Source organism: Diceros bicornis, chromosome 15 (assembly GCF_020826845.1).
Source record: "Diceros bicornis minor isolate mBicDic1 chromosome 15, mDicBic1.mat.cur, whole genome shotgun sequence".
NCBI classification, from domain to species: Eukaryota; Metazoa; Chordata; class Mammalia; order Perissodactyla; family Rhinocerotidae; genus Diceros; species Diceros bicornis.
Window position 1 is genome coordinate 26,264,734 of NC_080754.1, and position 21,623 is coordinate 26,286,356.

At 39.9% G+C, this 21,623-nt stretch overlaps 1 protein-coding gene across 6 annotated transcripts in view; it reads right to left on the reverse strand.

Moving 5' to 3' along the window:
• ZNF148 (zinc finger protein 148) overlaps positions 1-21,019 on the reverse strand; it is a 115,256-nt gene extending 94,237 nt beyond the window's left edge. For 3 of the 6 annotated variants that reach the window (XM_058555962.1, XM_058555961.1, XM_058555957.1), the window contains exon 1: positions 20,856-21,019. The gene's annotated coding sequence lies outside the window, so the exon portion shown is untranslated. Of the gene's footprint in view, positions 1-6,369; positions 6,392-19,991; positions 20,227-20,855 lie in introns of those variants that run through there. The other 3 variants (XM_058555958.1, XM_058555960.1, XM_058555963.1) reach the window with 3 other exon arrangements.
• Between the last annotated feature and the right edge of the window lie 604 nt (positions 21,020-21,623).

A 21,623-nucleotide genomic window follows, 5' to 3' on the forward strand; every position in this document is an offset into this window, starting at 1 on the left:
CCTAAAATCCATATGGAATTACAAGGGATCCAGAATACCCAAAAAAGAGAACAAAGTTGGAGGACGCATATTTTCTGATTTCAAAACTTACTACAAACCTACAGTAATCAAGACATTGTAGTACTGGCATAAAAACAGACATACAGATCAAAGAACAGAATTGCAAGTCCAGAATTAAGTATCTACATTTATGGTCACCTGATTTTTGACAGGGTGCCAAGACAACACAGTGGAGAAAGAATAGTCTTTTCAACAAATAGTGCTGAGACAACAGATAGCCACATGCAAAAGAATGAAGTTGGACCCCTTCCTCACATCATATACAAAAATTAACTCTAAAAGGATTAAAGACCATATGTAAGAGCTAAAGCTATAAAACTCTTAGAAGAAAATATACCAGTAAATCCTTGTGACCCTGGATAAGGCAAACCCTTCTTAAATATGACTTCAAAAGTACAAGCAGGAAAAGAAAAAATAGATAAATCTGACTTCATCAAAGTGTAAAACTGTTAGAATAGCATCAAAAAGAATAAAATACTTACGAATAAACTTAACCAAGGAGGCAAAAGACGTGTACATTAAAAACTACAAAACACTGATGAAAGAAATTAAAACAAACAAATGGAAAGACATCCCATGTTCATGGATTGTTAAAATGTCCATACTACCCAAAGAAATCTATAAATTCAATGCAATCCCTATCAAAATTCCAATGGCATTTTTTACAGAAATAGAAAAAGCAATCACAAAATTGATATGAAACCACAGAGAACCCCAAATAGCCAAAACAATCTTAAAGAAGAACAAAGTTGGAGGACTCACATTTCCTAATTTCAAAACATATTACAAAGCTACAATAACTAAAATAGCATAGTACCAGTATAAAGACATACATACAGACCAATGGAACCAAACAGAGCCCAGAAACAAACCCATACATATATGGACGACTAATCTTCAACAAGGGTACCAAGAATACACAATGGAGAAAGAATCAGTTGTTCAACAAATGTTGCTGGGAAAACTACATATCCACGTGCAAAAAAATGAAATTGTACCCTTATCTTACACCACACACAAAAATCAACTCAAAATGAATTAAAGACTTGAACATAAGAGTTGAAAATGTAAAACTCCTAAAAGAAAACATAGGGGGAAAGGTTCATGACATTGGTTTTGGCAATGATTTCTCGGATATGACTCAGCAATTTCACTCCTAGGTTTATACCCAAGAGAACTGAAAACAAATGTTCATATAAAAACTTGCACATGAATGTTCATAGCAGCATTACTCACAACAGCCAAAAAGTGGAAATAACCCAAATGTTGGCCAACTGATGAATGGATAGACAAAATGTGACATATCCATACAACAGAATACAAAGGAATAAAAAGGAATGAACTCCTGACACACGCTACACCATGTAACATTATGCTAAGTGAAAGAAGCCAGACATAAAAGACCACCTATTGTACGATTCCATTCATATGAAACGTCGAGAACAGGCAAATCCAGAGAAACAGAAAGCAAATTAGTGGTTGCCAGGAGCTAGGAAGAAGGAGGAATGGAGAGTGACTCTTAATGGACACAGAGTTTCTTTTTAGGGTGATGAAAATGTTCTAAAATTGATTATGGTGATTGCTGCACAACTGTATGAATACACTAAAAACCACTGAATTGTACATTTTCAATGGGTAAATCATACAGTACATAAGTTATATCTCAATAAAGCTGTTTAAGAAAAACTATGATGCCTAGAATTTGCTTCAAAACAATATGGAAGATCTAAATAAATGGAGAGACATCCCAGGGTCATGGACTGAAAATCTCTACATAATAAAGAAATTCTCTCCAAACTGAATTATAGGTTTATTCAATTCCTATCGAAATCCCAGCAAGATTTTTTTTTTGCAGACATAGACAAGATTATTCTAAAATTTATATGAAAAGGCAAAGGAACTACAATAGCCAAACTAATCTTGATAAAGTGGGAGGAATACTCTACCCAATGTTAAGGCTTACTATACAGTTATAAAAATCAAGACAGTGTGGTACTGACAGAGGGACAGATACATATATCAATAGAACAGAACAGAGAACCCAAAAGCAGACCAACACAAATATGCCCAACTGATTTTTGACAAAGGGGCAAAAACAATTCAATGGAGGAAGGATAGTCTTTTCAACAAACAGTGCCAGAACAACTGGACATCTACGGGGAAAAACAAGAGTCTTGACCTAAACCTCACAACCATATACAAAAATTAACTCAAAATAGACCATGAATTTAAACTTAGAACATAAAACTATAGGACTTTTTAGAAAAGAAAAAACAGGAGAGATCCTTCAGTACCTAAAGAAAGGGTTCTTGGACTTGGCACCAAAATCATGCTCCATAAAAGAAAATAAACCACACTTCATCAAAATTTAAAACATTTGTCCTGTGCAAGACAAACTGTTAAAAAGATGAAAAGATAAGCTAGGGACTGAGAGAAAATGTTTGCAAACTATGTATCCGACAAAGGTCTTATATACAGAATACATAAAGAACTCTAAAAATTGAACAGTTTTTACCAAATATTCTGATTAGAAAATTATCAAAGGACATAAACAGACAACAAATAAGTACAAATAAAGATGTTCAATATCATTAGCCATTACGGAAATGCAAATTAAAACTACAATAAGATATCCCTATATACCTATTGGAACAGCTAAAATAAAAAACAGAGATAGTAACAAATGCTGGCAAGGATGCAGAAAAAGTAGATCTCTCATACATTGCTGATAGATACGTAAAATGGTACAGCCACACTGGACAATAGTTTGGAAGTTTCTTATAAAACTAAACATGCCCTTGCCATTCAACCCAGGAAGCTCACTCCTGGGCATTTATCTCAGAGAAATGAAAACTTTTGTTTACACAAAATTCTTTACACAAATGTTCATAATCGCTTTATTCCTAATAGCACAATACTGAATATACCAAAAGTCCTTCAACAGGTGAAACCGTTAAACAAATGACATAGACATTTGAAATTTTTGACGTGACAAAACTAGAGAGATGGAGAATATGTTGCCAAGGGCAGGGAGGGGTTTGGGGTAGGCTGCAGATTTAAAGGAGTAGGCAAGAGGTTTTCTTTGTGGTGATGGTACAGTTCTGTACCTTCGCTGTGGTGGTAGTTACATGAATTTATATATGGAAGAAAATTGCATAGAACTATACACACACGAACGCAGGTTAAAAAAATGATGAAAACTGAGTAAGTTCAGCAGTTTAGTTAGAAATTTCCTGGTTTTGATGTCTTACTAGAGCTTTATAAGAAGTCATCATTGGGAGAAAGCTGGTAAACAATACACAGGACTAATTTTGCAACTTCTTTTGAGTCTATAACTATTTCAAAATACAGTTTTTAAAAAAAATATGAGAGGGGAGAAAGAGGGTAGAGGTACAGATGAAACAAGACTGGTCATTAACTGCTAACTGTTGAAGCTAGGTCATGGGTATATGGAGGTTCATAATACTATTCTATTTTTTATCTATTTGAAATTTTCCATAATAAAAGGTTAACAAAAATATAAGGAAGCCACATATCAAAATATTAACAGCAGCTTCTCCAGTTGGTGATTTTCTCTTTTTGCTAATAATGCATTTTAAATTTTTTCTGTACGATAAATTTATATAAAACAATTTTTTTAAAAACCTGCCCATATGGTCTTTTGTCTTGTTTCACTCACTTTTAAATAGTAGCACTACAGAAAAAATATTTAAACATAAAAAGAACCCCATTGATACTTCTTCCTCTCAAAATACACTGCTTAATGTGAAAATTATTTCATCTAAATACGCAATTTATATTTCACCCAATTACATTTCACCTGCAAGTTCCAATATCTTTTTCTAAAATTAACCAAAAGGATCTTGCAAGAATAGATTTACAATCAGCACAATAACTCACCATTATAGTGATCCTCACACAACAGAACAGATGTCTAAGTTCAAGACACTCTAAGACGTTTTAACTATTCCAGTTGGGTTTGAATTTGAAATGTTACCCAGGTTATCATAATTAACTTTAAATTGTTTTGTTTAAAAACTGTATGTGGTCTTTTTAAATTTTTCAAACATTTTTTTAAAAAGCAGATGCTGAAAAGTTTACAATGGTTACAAAACCAAGCTGAAGAATTCAACAAACACACGTGAATCTGAATAAGTAACAAGAAGTCACAGAATACTGAAAAGAGATTCTCATGATGCAATTATTTTTTATTTAAATTTATTTATATATCAAGCAAAAATAATATAATACCGTTTCCCTCAGTAATAATTAAAATTAATTTTAATTAAATAAGTAAATTAAAATTAAATTATAATAGAAATAACAAGAGACCTGAGCTCTGCACTATCTGTGAGACCCTGGGTAAATCACAATCTCTCTGAAACTCCTTATCTACATACTGAAAGAGTTATACTTGTTAATCTTCCAGTTCCAAAATCCTGTGTACTGATGCTCTAAAATATACTTCATAACCTTTGACCCACGATCATTCTAATGACAACTTTGGAAAAAGATTTATAACAGATGTGATACAGAGATGCCAATTACATTATAAATAACTTTCATAGGTAGAATATTATTCTCAACATATTAGATCAGGGTTTCTCAACATCAGCACTACTGATATTTTGCACCGGATAATTCTTTGGTATGGGGACTATCATGAGCATTGTAGGATGTTCAGCATCTACCCACCAGATACCAGTAGGATCTCCCAGCCTGACAACCAAAAATGTCTCCAGACATTTGCCAAAATCACCTCTGGTGGAGAATCACTGTATTAGATTAAAAATTTCCAGGGTTCTCTGGAGATGGGAAGGAGGAAAAAGAATTTTTTTGTGACATAGGAGGAAAGGCTAGGAATGAACAAAACAAAAAGGTTCGATTTCAACTCATGTACTATAAAAAGAAAAGGTACTCTTTTGTACCAGGCCTACTGGAAAACACGTTAACAAAACGTTGTGCGTAGCTAATGTAATAATAATTATGAGAATAACAGTATATAAAGCTTAGGAGAAAATCCACAGGTATTCCATCTGTACTTTTTTAAGCATCCTCAATAAAAAGAGTCAAGGTTTTTAAAACAGAGATTAATGAAGTTAACATAATTCCTCTTCTCCCTAGCATTTATGAGGAGGCTAAACATTTTCAAGTTACCTGCTATTCTCTAACCCTGGGAATACCCACTGAAAAACACATCCACCCACAGTTAAATACAATAAGCATCTATCGGCTTTAATCAAGTGTAAAATGCTACAAATGCCATGAAAAGTAACACTGAGGAATATCCTCAAGTCCTTTAAGTATTTAAAGGCCAAAGACATTCAGTGTGGGGAAACTACATTTAAATGTTACAAAAGAAAATTAAACGTTCACTTCACTTAAAACACTCACTTTTCGGCTTTTTAATACTCACTATAAAATCAACTGGGCCATATTTTCCACCAAACAGAAAAATACCCAGTTTCCTTAGTCTATTCTCGGATAGGTCACCAGACTGGGAATAAGAGACCCAGAGTCTATTCCCAGCTGCAAAACAGACTGGTAATCTCAAGCAAATTATTCACTCAGGTTAAGGTTGTACAGCCGTATCATGCTGACAATACTGAAAATCTGCCCGAAACAAGCACAGAGAAACCCAGGACTTCCTCCTGCACCCAAAGGACAACTGCAAACGTATTTTTAGATTTATTAAATCTAAAAATCTGAATAAGATTTTATTTATAGCAACATTTAACATACTTGAAATTTCAATACTGTGTGGTGCCTTTACCATTGCCCTCTATAAAATTAATAATAAATGTTTTTTTAATCACATCATGCCCGATTTTGTAAAACTCTACATGCAAACTACATAAATCATAATTACTATGTAAAACAAAAAAGCTCTTTTTAATTCAAGCTCTTGGGAAGGGCTTTACCTTTTGCACTTCCTAACTCTTAACTACTACACGAGTAGTCTTTCCTGGCACTGTAAAAAGTGCTTCACAAAGTCTGGAGAGCACAAGTTTGCCCCATAGCCTAGTTCCGGAACGGCCTTAGGACTGTTCTTACCACTAAACACGCAGGTTTTACCGGCGCAACCAATGTGCGGACACAGGCGAACAGTTTTTGCTCTTGATACGAAGTAAAAAACTGTCTAGTAGACCAAGTTACCCGTCTGACCTTTACGCACACCATAAACTGTAAACATAATGCAGTCCAATGGAAGATTGGGGAAAAACAGGGTTAGGAGGGGCGGGGGGTGTCAGTTAACGTTCGGCGGCCCCCGCTGTCAAGAGACACTTGTTAGCACGGACACCCACTCACAAAGTCTGGGCGAAGGGGCCCGACTGCGCCGCGGCCCGACCCGGAAGACCGGCGTCTGGGAGGCCCCACCGCCCGCCGAGGCCGGGGCGCACCAGCCACCCGGGCAGGAAAAGCCCCGGCTTCTCCGCGATCCTCCGCCAGCCGCTGCACACGGGCGCACTCACGCACGCGCGCTCACACTCACACACGTACACACACAACAAAAGGAAGCCCTGCGAGCCGCGTGCGGAGGTTTGCCTGGGGCGCTCAGAAAGCCCCTCCTCCCGGCCCCCAGCGCGCGGCCCAGGGCCTGCTCACTTACTGGAGCCCCACCCCCGCCCAGGGCCCGCGGGTACGCGGATCCCGGCGGCCCGGCCGGCTCTGCTCTGCCGCTCGCGGGCGGCAGCACTCTGGGCCCACCACTCGCGCAGCTCCGCGCCGCTGCTCCGCCCGCCCCTGCGGCTGTCGGATCCGGCAGGAGGGCTGCCTACCTCCGGGGGAGGGGGGGGCGGTTCTTAAGAAATAAAATTATTTTACGCTTAATTATCCGTGCTAAAATTCCCCACCCCTACAAACCATGGGATATTTAAGCCCGTTTCCTTACTGAACCACTAATCAAAATAGTATCCAACACAACACTCCTTATAATAAAAAATCTTTCTGTAACCTCTTTCTTAATCTTTCATCTTACTGGAGTTCTCGCTCCACACCTAAATGTACTCATTTTAGTTTTCCCTTGCCTTCCTGTTTTCAGCCTAAGAGCTGCATTTTCCCAAAAGAATAAATAATCTTCTCTAAACCATCTTTCCAATTTTACTGTTTTGTGTGTGTGTGTGAGAAAGATTAGCCCTCAGCTAACATCTGGTGCCAATCCTCCTTTTTTTGCCAAGGAAGATTTGCCCTGGGCTAACATCTGTGCCCATCTTTCTCCACTTTATAAGTGGGATGCTGCCACAGCATGGCTTGACAAGCCGTGTATAGGTCCACACCCGGGATCCGACCTGGGAACCCCAGGCCACTGGGGCAGAGTGCAAGAACTCAACCGCTATGCCACTGGCGGGCCACCCAATTTTACTCTTTTGAAATTTACTTTTCTAAATAGTAACAAGCTTCCTCATAAATCCCTTCCATTACATCTCCCACTTACCTATTCAAAACCTCTCGCAACTTCTATAATTTTTATCAGCTCCTACCAAATCACTTCATAAATAACTTTCTCAAACACTGCATTTTTTCTGTTCCCTCATTCCCTCAAAGCTAACACTCCCCAACTTAACACACAAATTTGCCCCAAATAGCCCTCAAATTTTGTGAACCTATTCCAGAGAGGCCACTACAGTCACTGAAAAATCCATTTCCTAAGCATACCCCCAATAACTTGACAATGATCTTTTCAAATATTCTCTACCAATTCATTTGAATCACTCATAACTCAAGATTACCATGCCCACTTCCCTAAAGACTCTAATTATAGAACCTAATCAAATTAACACATTATGTCTACCATTATACATACTGATACATGCAGATGCGTATACAGGACCCTGCAAAATGTCAAGTGGGTATTTCTGTCTAATCATGTGAATATTGGCTCTTCTCAAGTTTATAAAGAAAACTCTTCCATGCCAACCAAGATTTTCAGGCCTCCAACCCCTATCTTGTGAAGTCATCTATCTATGTTAAATTAATATAATTATCACTTAAAACACTCTCTCCATTTCTACTATAATCATTCCCAACACGTTCCTTAAGATATCCACCATTAGTCTAACCCACACAATCCACCCAAACAATCAGAATACACCCCCCTTTGCCATGGCCCAGCTATGTCTGAGGCAGGTCCTGGTAACAATTCTAGACAAATCAGGCAGGTTACAGCGAAGTTGTAAGTTGAGCAAAGTGACATCCTGGGGCCTTTTAGGCCTTCAAAGCTCTGGGTCTCCATAGGTCCTTCATTATTAAATTTGGTGACTGACTAGATGTAGAAGTAAGGGAGGGAAAAAAAAGTGATGAATGACCCCGGGCTAGGTTCTAGAACTAACCCTGAAGCAAAGATACACTGGGATGGAACACCAATACTATGTATTTTGTGCCCTGTCATATATTTCTCACTGCCGCTTCATGTTTCCGCCCTAAATATGCTCTCTCTCTGAAACATGGAGTAACACCAAAACCCCTGTTCTGAACAGGGAGAGTCAGAAAGTTTTCTTTGCTCAGAGCCTGAGTTAATCAGTTAATTATGTGAGGAATATAATGCAAATACAAAGGATTTGATGCATACAGCATTGGTCCCTTAATGGTTTAAAATGTCAGTTACCAGGACCACAGCAAGGCACTGATGGAGAATCTCAAAAACCACAGTTAGGTAAGCACTTGAGAGTCAAGTCTTTGATAGTACAAAGGAAAAGCTGATAATAATGCTCAAGATTTCAAAACAAAAAAAGTAGGGGCCGGCCCGGTGGTGCAAGTGGTTAAGTGCGCGTGTTACGCTGCGGCGGCCGGGGTTCACCGGTTCGGATCCCGGGCGCGGTGCGGCACCAATGCACTGCTTGGCAAGCCATGCTGTAGCAGTGTCCTAAATAAAGTGGAGGAAGGTGGGCACGGATGTTAGCCCAGGGCCAGTCTTTCTCAGAAAAAAAGAGGAGGATTGGCAGATGTTAGCACAGGGCTGATCTCCTCACAAAAAAAAAAAAAAAAAAAGTAGCAATGTTTCAGTTTTAGCTATAGTTTGTGAAACTGGCAAGACAGCTCCTTTAGAGATGTTCAATAAATGATAAACAACTAGAAATAAGACAAGAAAGCATATTTAGAACTGTATATCTGGGAGTCACCTATACACAGGTAACAAATGCAATGAGAAGACAGAGCAACCAGCCTCCTGAAAACACTAAGAAATACATGAGATAAAAAGACATTACAGGGCCGGCCCCATGGGCGTAGCGGTTAAGTGCTCACACTCTACGGCTGGCAGCCCAGATTGGGATCCCAGGCGCGCGGTGACGCACCGCTTGTCAAGCCTTGCTGTGGCGGCATCCCACATAAAGTGGAGGAAGATTGGCACAGACGTTAGCTCAAGGCCAGTCTTCCTCAGCAAAAAGCGGAGGATTGGCATCAGATGTTAGCTCAGGGCTGACCCTCCTCACAAAAAAAAAAAAAAGGTCATTACAGACAAAAAAAAAGAAAAAAATTATAGAGGCCATTTTAGATCCCTTAGGACACCTCCTTCCTACCATCCACCCCATTCTACTTTTTACCTGAACCTCTTTACATACACAAATTATTAACACACAATTTTTGCAAGTTTAATGTGGTTTTGAGGCACTCAAGTAGAGATCAAGGATCTCAATGTCTCTATCATTTATGCTATTTTTTTTAAAAAATTGTTATGGGCCAGCCCGGTGGCATAGTGGTTAAGTTTGCATGCTCCGCTTCAGCAGCCTAGGGTTCGCCAGGTTTGGATTCTGAGAGTGGACCTACACACCGCACATCAAGCCATGCTGTAGCAACATCCAACATACAACAGAGAGGAAGATTGGCACAGATGTTAGCTCAGGGCCAATCTTCCTCACCAATCAATCCATCAATCAATCAATAAATAAAATATTTTTTAAAAAAAGTTATGCACCATTTCCTATCACCTTTATAACATCATGGGTGGCAAGGGCTGTCCCTATACGCTCAGAGAAGGAGTAGGCTCCTGGCATTAGTTTTTTCCTAGGTAGCATTATGTTTTATCCACATTTTTTCTGCTACAAGCTACTCACTCTCCTCTGCATCTTACTCATTCCTATTCAGGTCAACTCCAACCTCCTCATTCATTTCTGTTCTATCTATCTACTAGCTTCTATCAGCTTGTCCATGTTCTATTGTCAGCAGACTACCCCATGTCTTTTGCCTTTCATCTTTTTTTTCTTTCATTGTCTCATTTCTAATCCACAAATATCTCTCAGTTGAATTTATATCAGTATATTACATATGAATGGTTATGATTGTGCAAGTATAGTTTATTTATAAAGAAATTGAAAGAACTGGTGAATATAACAAATCCATCTATTTATCTCCATCCCCTTGCCACAACAATTCAGATCACTGTCATCTCTTGCCTTGATCGTTGTGACAACCTCCTCAGCTTATCTCAGACTTGGCTTTTCCTGGACAACCTGCTTCTCTCATGCTTTAGCTATCCACTCTCCTACTCCTTCAGCTTGATAAAAGGACCAACAGCTTCTTGCTCCCCAGGGCCACTCCCACTGTTCTCCTATCACTAAAAAATCTCTTTGCAGTTCACATTACTCATTTAAACCATTCCATCTGCAACATCTATCAAGTTCCAGAATAACCTCCCCCACCTTCCTTCCCCCAAAACTTCAATTCTACTTTGTCCCATTTTCAGCCATTAGTCTCAGTGACTTCAACAATGATGCTGAAGAACTTTCTACACCCTGTCCTTCCTCAACTCCTAAATTCTGCATCTGCACTTCAGCCACCCACACATATATACTGAAAACAGGTCATCAACTGAAAGTGTTGTACCACTAGGATTGTAATTTGAGACCTTGTATTTTTTTTCAACAACTACTTTATTTTCTAGTTCTATATTGCTCCTCACCTCCTTTTGGCTTTGCTTATCTCCCTACACAATTTAAATCTGTCCATCAGCCATTTTAGTACTGCTCTCTCCAGAATATCATGACTTTCCATTATATTCACCATGCATCTCCCCAATGATAGACAATCTTCACCATCTGTCTTCTCCCTACCCACACACTGGGTGTTAGGCACCATCAGCAAGCTATGAAATCTTCCACAACTGATTTATTCTAAATACAATTCTCGATCTCATTGACTAATCTAAATCATTTTCATATTTAAATCCTTAACCTCAATCTCTTCCATAAAATTCTCTCAAATCACACCTTCTCCACCTATAACCAAATCCTCTTTACAGCTATTCTAAAATGCTGTATCTTCATCCATCTGTTACTTCTTGCCTCCAGTTTTGGAAAAAGAGTTGTCCCTCCTTAAAATAAACTTCTTAATACAACTCCTACAGTCAATGCTTCCATATTTTCCCAACCCACTCCGTCCTTTACCCCCATGCACCCTGGTCTCTGAAATGCTCTCTTGAAGATCAAAAAATAATTCCACGTATCAAATCCTATGACCCACCACCCAAGTCTTTATCCTCTTTTCAGCAATGACACTTGAACTACCTCCTTTGGTTTATGTCACTGTACCACTTGATTCTACTATGGTCTCTTTAGTTGCTTTTTCTGTCTCCAATGACTCCTGGTCCTCTTCTTAGCCCAAATAGTGGGTATTTTCCCAACTTCTGTCCTGGGGCTTTTTCTAATTCTCTCCCCCTCAGGGTCTCATCCACTACATTGCTTCTACATTTTCATTCCTCATATGGATATCTTCCCCCAGGTCCCAAAAACAACATTTAAACCATCACCTTCTGCTACAGTCTAATTTATTCCCGAGCAATTAGAATATTTAATGATTTCTTATTAATTAGATTCTTCAACTACTGCTTCAATTAACACCTCAATTATCAGTCCAAATAATTTCATAGCCATCAGCACCCTATCAATTCCAGAATTAGTAGCTTCAATTATCAACTCTATGTACCTATTCCCAAATCTCTAGTGGACCTCTTTCCTCAGCCGAATCCAGTATTTTTTCCTCAGCCGAATCCAGTATTTTTAACTCTAGCTAGGTTATTCCCCTTGGATTCTTCCACTGCTGCCTCTCACACTGGTGCCTCACACACTGGTCAATGCGTCTTAAAACCAAAGCAGCCATTCTTCCTCACCAAAATAGTTCTGCTAACTGATCCAATAATTTCTGTTAATGGCATCATCATTCTCACAGTCACCCAAGTTGAAAGCCCTAGAGTTCCCCTAAACTTTTCTTTTTCTCTTTTTCTCTACTGTTTCCCAAAAGCCCATTTGCCATCAAACTCTTCAATTCTTTCTTTGAAATATTTCTTGTGTCTCTCCCTTTCCTTTTATTCCCACTACCACCATCCCAACTTAGACTCTCAATATTTCACACTTTTGTCCATAGCCTTCTAACGTTGTCTCCTAGTCACTAGGTTCTCTTCACTGCAAACAACAACAACAAAACCGGTCACCATATAGTTATTCTTAAACCCACCTTATTTCCCCACTCAAAAATCATCAATGGTTCCCCACTGCATACTGGGTCAAGTTAAAATTCCTTAGACTTCCAAAAAATATCAACTACTCCATTTTCCAACAATCATGAATGGACAAATACACTGTGGTATATTCATATACTGTAACCCCACAGAGGAATGAAAAAGAATGAACTACTTCTATATGCATCATGGATGAATCTCACAGACATATACTGAGCATAAGATACCAGACACAGAAGTATGATTCCACTAATATGAAATTGAAAAACACAGAAAACTACTCTGTTGTGATAGAGGTCAGAATAGTAGTTACTTTTGGTTGGAGATGACACATGAGGGAGCCTTGTGGGATGCTGGAAACGTTCTATATATTGAACTGGGTAGTGGTTACATAAATATGTGTATCTAAAAAATGTGTATCTAAAAAAACTCACTAACCTGTATCCTTAAGATTTTTGAGCACTTTATAAAAGTTATATCCAAATAATTTTTTTTAAAACTAGTTTAGTCTGGATTTTTAGATGTTTTACATCTACTTTACAGCTTTATTTCTCTCCATTCATCAACATGAGCCCTAAATTCCAGCTAATCTAGACCACCAACCCCTAAACATATCCAGAACTTTTCTCACTGTCAGCCAACCCTCATCATCTTGCCTACTATAATCCTATGTATCCTTCATGGTCTAAACTACACACCAATTCCTCCACAATGTCAAACCAGTCACAGTACTTCGTCACAGACAGATATGTACACATTTTTGTCCCTGGATAAACTCCTGAAGAACATGAACTATGTCATATGTACACATGTATCCTTCACAATGCCTACCGTGGAACCTTGCACAAAGTAGTAAGTATACAAAAATATTCCCTGAATGAATAAATTCTGGCAGTCCATCAAAAGCACCCTTCAATTTAACCCCTCCTTCTCAAACCCATCCATCACTGTCTCTACTCACAATTCATTCCTCAGTTTACATATTTAATCATTTGACAAATAACTGAGGGCCTACTATGTGCAAGAAACTCTAACTACCTACTCTAACGTACCCCACTAAACTACTCAAAAATGTAATTCAATTTCAGCTGCTGCTATTTGAATCTTTCCACAACTCTAAATTTCCAGTCATCTTTCCCTGCTCTTTCCATCCAATCATATCCCATCCACTCATTTCTAATCCTGCTGCTATTAAACTAATTCAAGCCCTTCTTAGTTTCTCCAGTAGCCTCCTAACTGGCCTTCTCACCTCCAATCTTACTCTACACCACCACACTGCCCCCGATCTATTCTATATGGTACACCTATTGTCAGATTAAGTTATCTAATACACAGTCCTTGATTCAATTCTCTACTCAAAAAAGTTCAACAGCTATACATTAATGATATATGTTAACTTACTTTAATCCTATGTTAACATACTTTAATCCTCAAATCTTTGCAACAACCCTTGCAGGAAGGTATAATGATTATCAATTTCCTGATGAAAAAACTGAGTCTCAGAAAGGAAGTAATTCTCTGCATAATCATAGCGCTGGTAAACAGAAGAGCCAAGACTAAAACCTAGCTTCTGTTGGCTTACTAAGCACAACATTACATTATATCAAATACAAACTACGTAGCTTAGCTTTCAAGGCCATCCATTTCCTACCCAACACCAACGGACTCTTCCTACTTTGTCATATTATGCCCTACCCATAAATTCTGTGTTCCAAACTACAGAATGTGATCAATTATTTAGTAAATAGTGAAATCAGTTTAATGAGTGACAGCCACCTTTTTTCTTTTTAGCCAAACAGAATAGAATAGAAAACATCTGAGTGCATTCAACCTGATAAGGACAGTTACTGTTGTTGTATGCATGTTTTATACATACATACAAACATTCATACATGCGTATATTAGGTGAAGATGTGACATGTATTTCTTACTGTGGGTCATAGTAAAAAAAATTAAAAACTAACTCACTATTCCCCACATATCTTTGGTTCTCACCTCCAAGCCTTTGCTTTTGCTAATCCCTCAGGTTGGAATGCTCTCTTTCCAGTAATTTCTGCCAGTCAGAATCGTATCCATCCCTTCAAAGACTACCTAAAATGCCAGTTCCATGCCACTAAATGCAGTCCCAGGTTTTCCCCTAGTCAAATGTTTTTTCCTACCTTTTAACTTCAGTAACATTTGGTATTTTTCTTACGATACATTTGTGATCATAGTGTAGTTACTTGTGCATAAATCCAGCTTCCCTATTAGAATATAAATCCCAAAGCATTTATTCCTGACTATATCTAACAATGCTTTTGCATATAACAAATGTGCATTAGCTGTTGAATAAGGAAAACTCATCCCATCATTTTCTGAAACCTCAGTTATAAACCAACATCATAAATAATTTCTACATTCCAAACTTCTGTTAACTCTTACCCTTCAACTAGTCTTACCATCTTCCTCCCCAAAACAGTCATTTCAAATAATCCTCTTTACCTTCAATCTTCTCTTACTTTCCTCTAAACATAACCTGTCATATATCAATAACCTTTTTCTTCCTTCAGAATCATACTTTCCATCGGATAACACCTTTCCTTCTCCATCTGCTTATCTTCCACTGTATTCCTAGGTCTCTAACATCCATAATGATAGACCCTATATTCTTTAAACAAATCTTTCTTTTTCTCTTGAACTAGACTCCTCAATTATTTCAATTCATTTATAGTGTACGTATTTTTGTCAGGCCTATTAAATTATTTGTAGAAAAAGGCAGGTTATGAATAAATAAACTGAAACAAACAGAAAACATACAGATAATTTAAATCTCCTAAATTATCTCAGATACTTTCTCATTCATTCATTTATTCAACAAGCATCTGTCTACTGGATATATGCCCTCAATTCTCTGTCTATTCTATTCTGTAATTCAGAAAGCAGCTTTGAGAAAAGCATGCAGGAAAATGCCAGAATAACAGAGCCAAGCTGACTCATGCTTTTCACTCACAGAGACCAAGTAATTTGTGGGGTACAGGCTCAAAAAAGGAAAAACTAAAAGTTACACTAGACATAGATGGAAATAGACCCCCTAGTTGTTCCAGGGGGCTCAAAATCTACCCAGCAAAGGTGAATTTGAAAAGGAACCAGTAGGAGTAGCTAAAATGAAATAGGTAGAAAGCATTCAGACAAAAATAGATCCAGACTCTAGGTTCATTCTAGGGCTGCAAGAGAAATTTGGAGCAATTTAGTTGCTCTCCTGAGATCCCTAAGGAATTCTTTCAAATATCTAAGCTAAAGTATGGTACACTTAAATCCTTTCCCCAAACCTTAGCCAATATTCATTTCTCCATTCTCTGAATTCTTACAGTACTTACTGTCTGTAAATCTCATTTGGGAATTTAATCATAAACTATCTTGTTCACGGTAATGAAACTGTTAACAAATATACTCAGAATTTATTTACATATTAAAATCAGCATGGTCCTCTTTAAAACAGTTACCTTGGGAGGCTACCATTTATTCATTTATTCACTTCATCCATCCACTCATCTGACGCACTTAACCAATATTCATCTAGCGCCTAACTAACTACAAGTGAAGCTATTGCCACTGTTCAAAATATTTCCAACTTCCTCTTTGGGAGTGTTTTCCAAAGTCAGTTAATAAGTCAACCCAGAAAGTCATTCTCATTTCTGTGACTAACTGAATTTAAACCAAAACTATTCTTTATTCATTCTACTTGATATCGACAGATCTTCAGCATTTCTAAAACTCAAATCTTTGCAAATGAAAAGATTTGTCACCAATGAGACTATGCAGAATAACATTATGCCTTGTATCATGTGTAACTGTGCCATTCTGGAGGGATTATGAACTCCTAGAGGATAGGGACCATGATTTACTCACCATTATAGGTTCCCTTCCCCAACAGCACACAACAGGTACTCAGTAAATAGGTAAATTGTTTAGAATGTGCTAGAGGCGTAGAACATAATTCAGAAAAGGTGTTTTTAAAAAGTTCTGAACACTACTACTAAAAATGACTACCAAAATACAAAAATTCTCGTCTGGAGGTATACTTTTGATATTTGTTTTAGAAAATCAACTTTCTGAAATCTTACACTGTTACTTAATTACTTCTCAACTGTCTTTCTCCCTCTAAAAGAATATAAATACTATAAATTCCTTGAGGGAAGAAACTTCATCTAACACTTTTTCATTATTCTAAACATGAATTAAATCAAATCAGACAGATTCTTAAAACAGCTAAAAATCTCTAAGCAGTCATTTAGGCCTGAGGTTAAGAAAATCTAAAGTAAACCAGCCCCCAGCTCCAGACCAGATTTACTCAGATTAAACTAGCCTCAGATTAGAAGAAAATCTTTGGTCCCGCCCCTTTGATGTTTCTGCAGGACTGTTCCATTCCAGTCCATTCTGTCTTCTTCCCTTAAATCTAAAGGCCTTCCTCAGTGATATCCCTTTTGTCTTTGACTCTCTCAAAAACATACACATACATACAATTTTGTCTACAATACCCCCATAGTGCTCAGCAATTTCACACAGTGCCACTATTATCACTAACAGTGAACACAACTTTCTATCATTCATTCAACAGGTATCTACCAAGCACTTAAGAATCAAACTCTTGTGAGTTTCCCCAGAGATTGCAGAAAATCTCAGCTCTAGAGTAGGTTACCATCTAGCTACCATTTGCAAAACAAAGGGGGAATAATTCCAATAAGCAAATACAAGATTTAGCAGTACATAATCTACATGTGAATGCTGTTCTTATTCAAAGTTAAGGAAGATTCTCAAGAGATCGGTTACTTAAACAAGCCTTCCACGGGCCGGCCCTGTGGCTTAGCGGTTAAGTGCGCGTGCTCCGCTGCTGGCGGCCCAGGTTCGGATCCCAGGCGCGCACCTACGCACCGCTTCTCCGGCCATGCTGAGGCCCTGTCGCACATACAACAACTAGAAGGATGTGCAGTTATGACATACAACTATCTACCGGGGCTTTGGGGGTAAAATAAATAAGTAAATAAAATCTTTAAAAAAAAAAAAAAAAGCAAGGGGGGCAAGACTATTCTTTCTTGTCTCCCAATATCTGTCACGCTGACTTGGTGATGGTGATATTGCACCTCGTATGCAAATTTCAAAAATGCCAATATCTTATGAATCTATCCTAACATATAAGCAGCATACTTGTTTCTACCATATTCCCAGTATATTAGTGACTTAAAAATGCTAATTTTCTTATAACTGCCACAAATCTCAGTCTCATTACTGTAACTTAAACCTCCTTCACATCAACTATATCCAAATGTCCTCAGAATTCTTTACCTTTTCTTCAGCCTCCTACAAAATTATCACCACCTCCACTATACCCTGTCCTTCATCCTCCCCTACCTTTATCACATTTCCCCATCCCTCTCTCCCTCCTCCACAGAAAAGAAACGCATATCCACACCAATCCATTCCTTCCTAAAACCATAAGAATGGCCATAGAAGCCTGGAAAGAACAATCAAGAGTCATTTTAATCCATGCCCAGATTCCCCACACTAAAACTCTCCAGAAGACTGTCAAAGAATACTGCACAGTTGACCTGGTAACTAATTCCAAGATGAACGACTATCACTGCCAAGCAACTCCTCCTCATCTCTAACCAGCGATGCTTATGCTGCAAAGATGCTGTTTCCTATAACCTGGTCTTTCTTACAGGTTCATCTATCAAACTCTCCTTTATCATCTCATCCGGTATTTCCAGTCTAATTTTAAATACTTTCTCATTTCAAGAAAGCCCTTCCTAATCTAAAGCCTCATCTAACACAGTGGGGAAGTCAAGAGATACAGCCTAAGGTTGGTGGACTCTAAAATCAAGGTTTAAGCATATTATTTAAGACATAAAGACATCGAATAAAAAAGCTAAAATAACTATCAAAAGTTGGAAAGGAGGAGGAGGAGAATGCCAGTGACACAAACCCTTTCCATTCATAGTAAGAAGTCTTTTGACTCCTTCATAATGTCATTTTGATCAATCAAGAAATAATAGTACATGCATATTACTTGGAGACCTGAAGAAAAGTATGATAAGAACTACAAAAATTAAGCCCGGAAAGTGGGACTGCAATGGATAGGTGAGACAGGGCTATTGCTTTTTATTATAAGCTCCCTCAGGAAATTTCATTTTTTAATTATGTACATGTGTTATTTCATAATAACTTAAAAGAGGAGAAAAATAATGACATACTATATTTAAGACCATTAAACTTACAAAAATTATGAGAACTGATAATATACACTACCTGTGAGGGGAAGGAAAACAGGCTCTCTCAAACTATAATGACAATAAAAATGGGTACATCCTACTATGTAATATATTGAAGCCCTTAAAAAGAATGAGTAAATCTAAAGAATGAGTAAACCTAAAACTGACATAGAAAGTTTTCCAAACTTTTTTAATAATCCTGAGTTATTTCTCTAAGAAAAATTTTAATAAAAGCCCCTCTCCACTCTAACGTTAAATTCTCCTCCTCCTTTAGAGATATTTGCTAAACGAATGAATGATTGAATTTCCCATCTCTCTCCCAAATTTCTTTCCATCTTTTCCATTAATCCCTCCACCCTCTACTTTCATAAAAAGATTTTTCATACTACTCTTTCCTCAGATGAATTATTATTAGAATGTAATATGTATAGAGCTTTTCTTAATAACTAAAGGTGAATAATCTTCAGGTAAATTTTAAGAGTATGGTTCTAGCCCAGGGGTCCCTTTTGGAAATCAAGTCTGATGTGAGCTCAGCAAATCCAATAGGCCTTGGTTCATTTCCTGATATGGAAATGCTAATGCTCCCTCCAACCTTGCTCTAGAATCATCCAGTCTCTTCAGGTTCCCCTCAAGATAACCAGTCCTGACCTCCTTGCAACCTAAGACCAAAACAGATATTCTAGATCCTCCATTCTGCAGGCCCACATTTTATAAGCTGATGCATCTTCTTCAGTACCATCATGCCTCAATGAGGGTGTATCAGGAACTGTGAATGGCAAAAGGTCTCCCACCAGCCAGTTACCAAACCAATCCAGTCAATGAGACTAATTAGAGCTACAAATGGAGCCCCCAAAGAAGGGCCACCATGCATGAACCCCCCACATACCATTAATTATAACCCTGTGTATTGCAACCCAGGCTGAATAATTCGGCACCAGTTCTCCTGGACCAGATAAGCTGGAGAGTGAAGAAAAAAACCGCCAAGTCAAGTAATTTCTGTCCTAGCATGTGCCAGGATTGTGTTCATCCAGCCTCTGGTAAGTGACAACACTTCAAATTTGCTAAAATCTAAACTCCATGGCATAAAGAATCCCTGTAGTCCAGGTCTTTTTCTTAAGGTCTGTTTCAGACTTTCTCATACTCACTGGTGCAGGTCTAAAATGTCTCGGACCAAACCAAGGACTAAGGTCTAATTCTCAGTGACCCCAACCACTGCCGGAACCCACACTTACCAGATGTCATCTACGCAAGAGCCCAAACAGGTTCGGAACTAGGTCATCCTGGCCCATCTGGAATAACTCTTTAGTCCTTGGGCCAACATTTATTAATTCTACTACATCTGTCTATTGTATCATGCATTCTCTTCACAGTCTCTAGTATTGAGCACTCCCTCTTGCTGCAAACGCTATCCCTTCTATTCACGGAAACTCCTTATATCCCTTCTTTCCTTTCCTTAGAAACGCTTCAGTTCTTTCCATAAACGAAATATCTAATGTATCTGCACAATGAACACCCCCCCAGAATCCTCAAGACTCCTCCACAGCCACCCCCTGCATTCCTCCACCTATCCGGCATCTTTCCCTCCGGCCTCTCTCCCTGCACACACTCCCACTATTTCCTGCAAGGATTCCCTTTTCTCCAACCCCTGCCCTTCCCTTCTCCCAAAGAACACACTCTGGCAGCAACAGTGACTGAGGCCTGCGGTGCATAAAGCACTGCACCAGGCACGGTGGACAGAGACCTGGAGTCTCCCCAGCCTTTTCACATCCACACCCAACACCCTCTGGCCTCCCCGTGCAAACATCCCACCTCCTCCCCTACCCCTGACACCCCCCTCAGGCCTCGGAGGCCGCCTTCTCGCCTCAGCCACCCCCGTCATTATCCTTTCTCAACCCCCCAACCCACCATCCGCGCCCTGCTTCCTCCCGTCCCCCAGCCCGCTCCTGCATTTCCCTCGGGCTCGGCCGGCCCCCGGGCCACCCCCCGCCTCGCCACGGCTCGCTCCCCCCGGGGTCAGGCCGTTACCGCCGCGCGCTCCCCCCGCGCGCCGCCCCCGCCCTCCCCCGGGCCCGGGCCTGCCAGGCCGAGTGCTTTACCGCGGGCGGGCGCCGAGTCGCGCGGTCACCGACTGCAGGCGGCGGCAGCTCCAACCTTTCTAGGGGCCTTGAGAGGAGGGGAAGGGGGGAGGGGGGAGAACTTTTGCTGTGGCAGCTTCGGCAACAGCTCCCACCCCAGCGCCTTTCTCCTCTTCCTCCCCCTCCTCCTCCTCCTCCTCCTCTTCCTCCTTCTCTTCCTCCTCCCAGGGCAGTAGAGACGCAGACATGCCGCGGCTAGAGCGCCGCCGCGGTCGCCGCCACTGCCGGCGCGGTGCATTGTGGGAAGCCCCGCACACGGGAAGCGCTCCGCGGCACCCGCCCTCCCGGGCCGGGATCGGGCTGGGAAGACCCAGCGTGGCTCTGATTCCGGCGCCTGCGTGTCACCAGCCCAGCGTGGCCCGGGAAGCTGGCCCCGAGCCGCGGGTCCCCCGGGCTGTGCCTGGGAGGAAAGCAATTTGAAAAGATCGGGACTGAGGAGAGCTCTTTGAGAGGGGATCCTCCTTCGGCCTGAATCAGTGCCTAAGCGCCGTGAGAGAAGTGGAGGACTCGGGGGTCTCGAGCGCTGCAGGCCGGGGGGAAAGGAAGGGGCGAGGACCTAGGTGAAAGGTTATCTGCCAGAATTTCTTGGTTTTTTCGTTTCTCCTCTGTTACCTAGCCCCCTCCCCTCCACCGCCAGTCGTTGGCCTCCAGCACCCCAAATGCCACCTTTTCCGGAAGCGGCAGCCCTGCGCCGTTGAAACTGGCAAACCCCATTAGTGTCTGCAGACT